Source organism: Pteropus alecto, unplaced genomic scaffold (genome assembly GCF_000325575.1).
Source record: "Pteropus alecto unplaced genomic scaffold, ASM32557v1 scaffold21, whole genome shotgun sequence".
NCBI classification, from domain to species: domain Eukaryota; kingdom Metazoa; phylum Chordata; class Mammalia; order Chiroptera; family Pteropodidae; genus Pteropus; species Pteropus alecto.
The window spans coordinates 24,380,727-24,388,897 of NW_006436282.1; the positions used below are offsets into that span (position 1 = coordinate 24,380,727).

The following is an 8,171-nucleotide window of genomic DNA, read 5'->3' on the forward strand; positions in this document are numbered from 1 at the left end:
AGATGGATGGGTTGGGGGAGGGACGGTGACTGTATAGAGGGTGGGTGGGTGGGTGGGTGGATGAAACACAATGAAGAGTGAGTTCAGTTCACCTGGACTTTGTTCTCCGGGCAGAAGGAGCCAGTAGATATTTTAATGGCTGTCCTAGTGTGCTGTTGTATAATCTTCTTTAGTCAATTCCAAAAAGCATGAAATATCATCTGCTCAGTCTTCCATGACAGAGCATATTAACCAGTGTTGTTTATTTCGCGACACTCAGACTATGAGCTGTCAAAACCAATCTGCCCATTTAATCAGTTTTGGCTTGTTTCTAAAAACTGAAATTTAGCCTTTTACTGTTATTAGCTGTTATCCCTCCTCCAGTTAATCCAGATTTTCATAGGTCATGGTAGATCACAAACGGTGTTAATTCCATTACACTGCCATTCACAGGCTCTGAGTAGCTGAGAGCTGAGTCTGTGGAGGCAGTTGGCTTGAGGGACACGTGAACTTGTGGTTGTTTGTATTTGCTTGCTTCAGTTAGTGCACCCTTTTATTCTGGCCTCTGCGAGCTCTCATGGCTGTGCCTCAGTTGGCAGCAGGTTGGCCTACCCCACGAAAGGAAGTCCACTAGAGGCTGCAGTATAGGAGTGTGTGTGTGTGTGTGTGTGTGTGTGTGTGTGTGTGTAGAAGCAAGAGTCAGAGACCCCATCAATGGTGCCTGGAAGCATTGGCGCTTGACCGCATCCCAACCATGCGGCCACGTCTGGTGTCCTGTCCATCCCTCCATGCTATCCCTCTTACAAATTGGCTTAGATATAATACTTCGTATCACATCAGCAGAGGCTCCCGGTTTATGAGGCGAAGATATCAAGCGAGCCCTTTCCAGTCTCAGATCAGCTTTGCGGAGGTAGCATGGTTTCATTGTTTCTTTGATCGGGGAACAGAGTGGATTGTGGGTAGACAAGAGCAGGGGAAGCAAATTCTCTGAGCACATAATCCAGTACTTGTTCTTGCAACAGTTAGGGATACTGCCCTGTCATGACTGTTTTTAGGACCAGAATGAAAGAAATCTAGGGAAGGTGCAGAGGCCTCCCAGGAAAGCAGTCAAAGGCGGCTCTGTTCTCTCTGCTCTCGCTGAGGGCACAGGCCCCACCCACAAGCTGGATCTGCCCCCCACGTTGTACCCTGACTGTGCCGGACATCGGTTCGCACCTTCCACACCGCAGGCTTAGTGTCAGTCACAGGCATTTTCATCCTCGTTAAGCTTCGCCACCTTGAGATGTCGAAACATGGTATTTTGAATTTAATTGCATTTCTTATTTAGTGGTGAGCGTAAACATTTTTTTCACATGTGTCTTAGCCATTTCTCTTTTTTTCTATGATAAATGACCTATTTATTTCCTTGTTTATTTTTTTCTATAATATTTTTCTTTTATCTATTCTTTCCTGTGGAAGTGTACTTAGCACTACTTTCTTTACCTTATTTTAGGATGCAGGGGTTCAGATTCTCTTAAAATCCGATTTTCCCAACACGGTCTCTCATCACAGCAGAAAGGCAAGCAATCATTTTAAGAAATAAAAACGACCTTACTTAAATTTCTACAAGGCATGTTTTATTTTTATTTTTTTAAAACTAGCATTTTATCCCACAGTTTTTTAAAATATGGAACTTCTCTCTCTCTTCTCTAAATGTGTATATATTGATGAACTTGTATTTTGGTTTGAGTTCAAAAATGAATAGGCTGTCTACACCGATGCCACCCTGAACAAGCTGGATCCTGTCTGATCTCGGAAGCTCAGCAGGGTCGGGCCTGGTTTGTATTTGGATGGGAGACCACCTAGGAAGACCAGGTGCTGTAGGCATAAAAAAAAAAAAAAGAGAAGAAAATAAAAATAAGGATTGTAAATTGACAAGGTCCTTGCAATCTGTGAGGTCAACCAAGGGTTGCCTTGCTAAAAAAAAAAAATAAAAATAAAATAATAATAATAATAATAAGTAAATAAATAAATAGGCTGCCTAAATTTTATGCTCAGTTTGAGCCCAAGCATCTTCTATAATCATGAGTTTGTGTATGTGGGCGGGTGGCGGGGTTGGGTATAAGCCAAGGCATCTAGAAGGTGCCTATTTATATCAATACCTGCAGAGCATCTGCAACGCAAGCATTTATGGTAATAGCCCAGGCAATTTGTTGAAAATGATAGAATCTATATTTTAGTCCTGGAAGAAGAACTGTATACATAATTCACTACAGACAATTTAATACAGTTTAATTGACTACGATTTAATTCAATACAGACAATTTATGTAAAATTACACATAACAAATTATAAATGACACATAGCAGCTTCCGATATGGATTTCTAAGTCTCCACCGAGAATGACAAAGACTTCTGCTCTGCTCGGTTCTTCTGCCTCTTCAAATCGCTTTGGTTTCCATCTCTTGTCCTTAGCTGTTGTCTTTTTTACATCGAGGCCCTTCCTCCTAGTCTCCGCTCTCATCTCCACAGTTTCCGGCATTACTCTTCATTCATTCATTCATTCATTCATTCATTCTCGAACTAGAGCATTAGGCCACTTGGTTTCTCTGATACTCTTCGCAAAACAACTGCTCTGCCTATTGGTGGCCATTCCTTCCCAGTCCTGAAGCTTTCTTTCCCTCCGAGGACACTGTCACCCTGCGCTTCGACAGCATCGCTTCACTTTCCGCTCGTGCTGTGGCAGTGGGAAGGGTTTTTTGTTTTTAATTGAAATATAGTCGACATATAATATTACATTAGTTTCAAGTGCACAGAATAATGATTTAACATGTATATCCTTTATTTAATGATCGTCCCAAGTCTAGTAATTATCTGTCACCATAACACAGTGATTACAGTGTTGTTAACTATATTCCCTATGCTCTGCATTACATCCCTGTGGCTCACTTATTATGTAACTAGAAGTTTGTATCTCTTAATCTCTTTCACCATGTTCACCCATCCGCCCACCTCTTTTTCCTCTGGCAACTATTGTTTCGTTTTCTGTATCTGTGAGTCTGTTTCTGTTTTGTTTTGTTTGTTTCTTTTGTTTTTCATATCCCATATTCAAGGAAAATCATATGGTACTTGTTTTTCTCTAACTTATTTCCCTTAGCATAACACCCTCTAGGTCCAACAGTCACATCATAGGTCGCAAATGGTAAGATTTTTTTTTTTATAGCCAAGTAATATTCCATTGTATATATGTACCACATCTTCATTATCCATTTATCTATTGATGGACACTTAGAGAAAAAAAGGTTTCATAAACTGTAGCGGAAGACTACCTTCCATTCTGGGACCCGGTTTAAAATTATTTCTCCCTTCTCATTATTTAAAGATGTGAATACAGTGTCACTTTAGTGAGACACTAATAAACAGTTTCTGTTAATTTAAACAGGCTGTTTAACCATAAACTCTCGAAATTATCCAGGCTATTTATAAAACAAAACAGACAAAAAGAATCATTAAAGCCTCTAATAAACTGTATGTGCCTAATAATTTGGAAATATTTATCAGTTCTCTGCCTCCATCTGAGATTTCCCGATTCCCCTCAATAATCCACAGGTTCCTGCCTCGCAGCTGTGGTAAAACATACATTGACTCCACTCAAATATGGACACAGCACGTTTTCATTACTCCCCCAAACCATTACTAATATAAGGCAGGTTGTGTCTAATCGACTCTTACTGAAAATATTTCAGGATAGCGGGGAAATCACAGCACAGAACAGGAAACAATGCCTTGTTGTGTTGTCAAGAGTCACCGTTCCTCTCTAACCCACAGGAAACTTTCAATATCTCTCTCCTATTGGGACCTGGCTCCCCACTATGTGCTGACACCCTGTGTTCCCTCTTGAGAGCTGTCTCCTATCTCCTCTCTCAATCCACAGGCCCTCATTTCCTGTTCCACATCCAAGATCCCCATTTCACTATTAAGCAGAGCGATTTATTTTAGCTTTGCCTTACGCTTTTTCTCTCAGATTATGTCATAGCCTTGTCTTTCACATTCAATAAGGCCATTCAGAAGACTGTGATTTTCCATTAAGATTAAGCTCTCCAAATGCAGAAATGATGACGGTCACTAAATATATAAAATGCACCCTCTCCCACCACCGAACTATTTAAGCAGAAAGCTCTTAGAGACTGTCCCACCCAAGCTCCCATCTTGGCTATCAACATCCACACCTATTCCCCTCACGTTCTTTCCCTCCGCCGTTCTCTCTCCTTCTGTTTCATTTACACAGCCAACTCTGCAGCCCTTCCCACTTCTCTGGGATTGTAAGCCATAGACCCAGACATCTGACCTCTCTGCTTGCTCTTCAACAGCAGATACCGAGCCAAGATGTTTAACGCCTTTTTCCTCAACATGTGTCATCAGCCAGCATCCACTTCCTGTATTTCCATTTCCTCTTGCTCATGGGGTTTCTTGAACTGCTGGAGGCCGTCCAAAGGGTACAGTAACCAGGTCTCCTGGAGGTTTATTTTTCTCTTTCTTTGACCTGCACCATTTAGTAAGTGATTGCTTTAGCACGCCACATGGTTGAAGTGGCCTCACAGAAGTACTTCACCTTCCTGCGTAAGTCCAATGTGATGTTTGAAGATCGGAAGGCAGCCTTCACCAGAGCTGCCACATGTTCTTACCCTGTTCTCCTTTGGAAAGTCATCCATCAGCTGACCTGGCCCAACACTGTTGGGCCTAACGCTGTAATTCCACCTTGATTACCTGCACTGGCCCCCCCGTCCGCCTTAGATGTGATCATTTCTCATGAGGGTAATACATTGCCGACATTGAGAGCTTGGAGGTGATTCATTTCCACTGTCTCCTATAGCTTCTAAACAAAACATTTTGAGCAAAGAATAGACCAAAGGGAAGGCTGAGGACAGTGATGAATTCCTACATCACTCCCAGCTGACATGTTTCCCTCCCAGACCAGGACCAGCCCATTAAGAGTGAAGAGATCACTCATATCATAATATTTTTCTAAAAAATTGCAATGTTCACTGTAGTGTGATAGAAGACTTTTTTTTTTTTTTTTTTTTTTTACAAAGGATTCCATTGGAATGAAAAAGTTTCTTCAGCTCACTTACAATTATTTTGACCTTTTGATAGAAAGTCTCACTGGTTAACCTGGCATCATGTATTCAGCCAGGAAGATGTTACCTCAGTCCAAGATGCCTGGACCCTAGAACCACATTAATGCATCTTTGCCTCTCTTTCACCTGAACTCAGAGCTCACTCTAGAGAGATATACCCATCAAACACGGGTCTCAGGGCTGTCTAATATAGTTTTCCCTCGGTTGGTTACTCCCAGGTGCGCTGAACAAGCTGCTGTCTTTATTCTTCAGGAGGAGGAAATACTAACCCTACAAATGCATCCTGGCCATAGGGTTGGGGGTGGAGAGTGTGCTCGGGAAAGGGGAATAAACACAACCAAGGAGGAGAGAGTGTGAGGAGGCCTTTTAGGCTGTGCTGCTCAGTGAGCGGCCTGTGGACCAGCAGCATCGGCATCAGCCTGGAGCTTGTTAGAACTGCGGACTTCCATCCTCATTCCTGATTGGTCTAATCCAGAGCTTTTCAAATGGTGATCATGCAGCCAGAAGCATAAGTATGACCTGAAAGAGACTAAGTTGTTTTTTTTTTCTAAAACTATAATTTTTGAAATGCAAATTCTCTATTCCCACCTCAGACCTACCGAATCACAAACTTTGGGGGCCAAGCCCTCAGAGAGGGTTAGTCTAACAGCATTGTTTTTTCTGGGAGTTGGTTCAGAAATTTAGGCTTATGCCAATTAATGGCCATAAGATTGCTTTAAAATGTGTATGGGGCCCCAATGCGGGTTAAAGAGATTCCGGTGGACGGTTATTTGAGTATTTGAGGAAAGTTTTGTCACATTTAGAAAGAGCCTAAGAAATAAATAGTTTCTCTCCTTGATGATGCTGCAGTCATCTTGTTAAGAGCCTAAAGGGAGCTGGCATAGGGATGAGGCCAGAAGAGAAGGAAAAGCAGGCAAATGGCACGGGAGCTTGCCTTCCTCTAGATTACAATTTCATCCCGCTCAAGTTGGCTGTCACCTGCAGCTTAAAGCATCTCACCGACAGCTTTGGCAAAGTGAAAAAACTGCTTTTGCCTAGTTTTGTCAATGGCCTCAACCCTCTTCAAATGCAGGTGTGATCTTCAAACTGTATTTCATGGTACAGTCCAGGAACTGACCAACCGGAGGGAGCGAGAGTGGGAACATTTCTGTCATTAACTGTGGGGGCTCACCCTGATCAAACCATCCTTTCGATCACTCCCGTAGCAATGATAGCATCTCTTCTAATATGTACTATCAGGGGAGAGCCTGATTGTTTTTTCTCCAGTGAATCGTTTTTGCTTTTCTGAAATCCTGTGGGCTAGGCTGGCATTCACAGGGACATGGTCCACGAAGAATTTTCTTATACTCTAATTGTCATACTCTTTTTTACTTCCCATTCTTTTCTACACATGGAAAGGGGTAGCTAGTATTCATATTTTAATAAATCATAAAATACTTCCTTCGACTCCCTTCCTCCCTCTCCTTCTGACAAAGTAAACATGATGAAAATAAATTATTTTGAGATTTGTTAAAATTAAATAAATCAACTCTTTAAAAATTTATACTAGAACAATGCATGTGAGTCTAAGGTATTATATTTTTCAGGATTATTTTAGTGTTGAATCGATTTTGGTCTAATTCTTTGGAAATTAGTCATGTCTGTATAATGTATCTACACAAAGATAGCTTTTTATTAATTAGGATGTTTGATTCATTAGAAAATAATTGCATATGTCTCAAACAAAATAGTATGGGATTTTAATGTTCCCTATAAAGAGAGAGTAGTTAAATTAATTTATTAAAATCAGAATCAAAGCCATTAGCATAATGATCATGGGTATGATGGTGTATGAAATGAGATATACATATTTTAATATAATTTTGAATTCATAGCTACTGGTAATAGCTAGAGCATGATAGCCTGAAATTGCAGTCTGTTCGCTGACTCCTGTTCCTCTGCCCATAAAGGCATGCGGTTCGATTTGAGCGTAAGACACAAGTAATGGAAGCAGATGATACTGAATCCATCATATCATCTTGTTTTCAAAAAGGAATGCCACAGTGGGATGCCACTTTCATGCAGATTGAGATGTTACGCTGAGGACACCAATGGCTATGCGGGCATGTCGTGTGGCTGAACAGAGCTGAGCCAGATGTGATGCTAACATCTTCACTACCGAATTCTTTGATTTACCTCTTAGGAATCAGTCACATGTTCTAGTCCAATGAACAAATCCTTCTCGGAGGGGTAACTAAAAGACACCCTTTGAGTTTTGATGTAAAGTTAAAAAAATAATAAACTCTTTGTAAGGAATCTGTATAAAATCACAGCTTCCAACCTTCCAGACTTATCGAGATTAATGGCACATCATGTCGCAATCACGTGTTTCCGTGTAATTTGGCGGCCCGTCCCTGATGATCACACCGTGTCCCTTAATAGATGATTTCAGAGCTAGGTTTTCTATCAACTTTACAGCTGGTATCCAGCCTTTTAGAATAATCAATCAAAAACTGTAAGTTAATCTAGCTCTTCAAGTCTTGCCCTCTGCTCCTAAGCTGACAACATAAATGGCAGAAGTTGGAGTTCATGGTAGGGTTTTCTAGGACCACTTTTTTCTAGAGCGTTCAGGCAATTGAGAACACGGCTTCTAGCTCCTCTTGTTTCTGGTGCTGCTCGAATTGTAGAATTTGGAGCAAGAAGGTGGCACCTATAATCTCAGGGAATCAGAAAAAAATGTCTTTTTTATTTCTTTAATCATCAATTCTTCCTTATCACTTTAATCTTTTCTAGGTTTTTTATAGTGCATGTATTGTCTCTCTTGGATCTGTCCTCTATATTTTAAATCTATCCTTTCCCCCCAAATTCTGCAAGAGCAAGCCAGACATTAAGTTAACCGGATTGATAAGCTCCGCTATTCAGTATATTTCTCTTGTCTCTATTAGAAATATTTAAAACAATTATATATAACTTCAGAATGTAATCTTGCCTGGTGTTAGGTTAGCCCTTTTATATCGATGCAGATTTCTTCACAAGTTGATGGTTTTCTAACATCTTCAATATCACATGTGGGTTAGTTCAGATTCTCTGCTCAGC

At 40.9% G+C, this 8,171-nt stretch overlaps 1 pseudogene; it reads left to right on the forward strand.

Annotated features, from left to right (window-relative positions):
* The first annotated feature begins 1,726 nt into the window (after positions 1-1,726).
* Positions 1,727-1,845, forward strand: LOC112479911 (annotated as a pseudogene).
* The last annotated feature ends 6,326 nt before the right edge of the window (positions 1,846-8,171 follow it).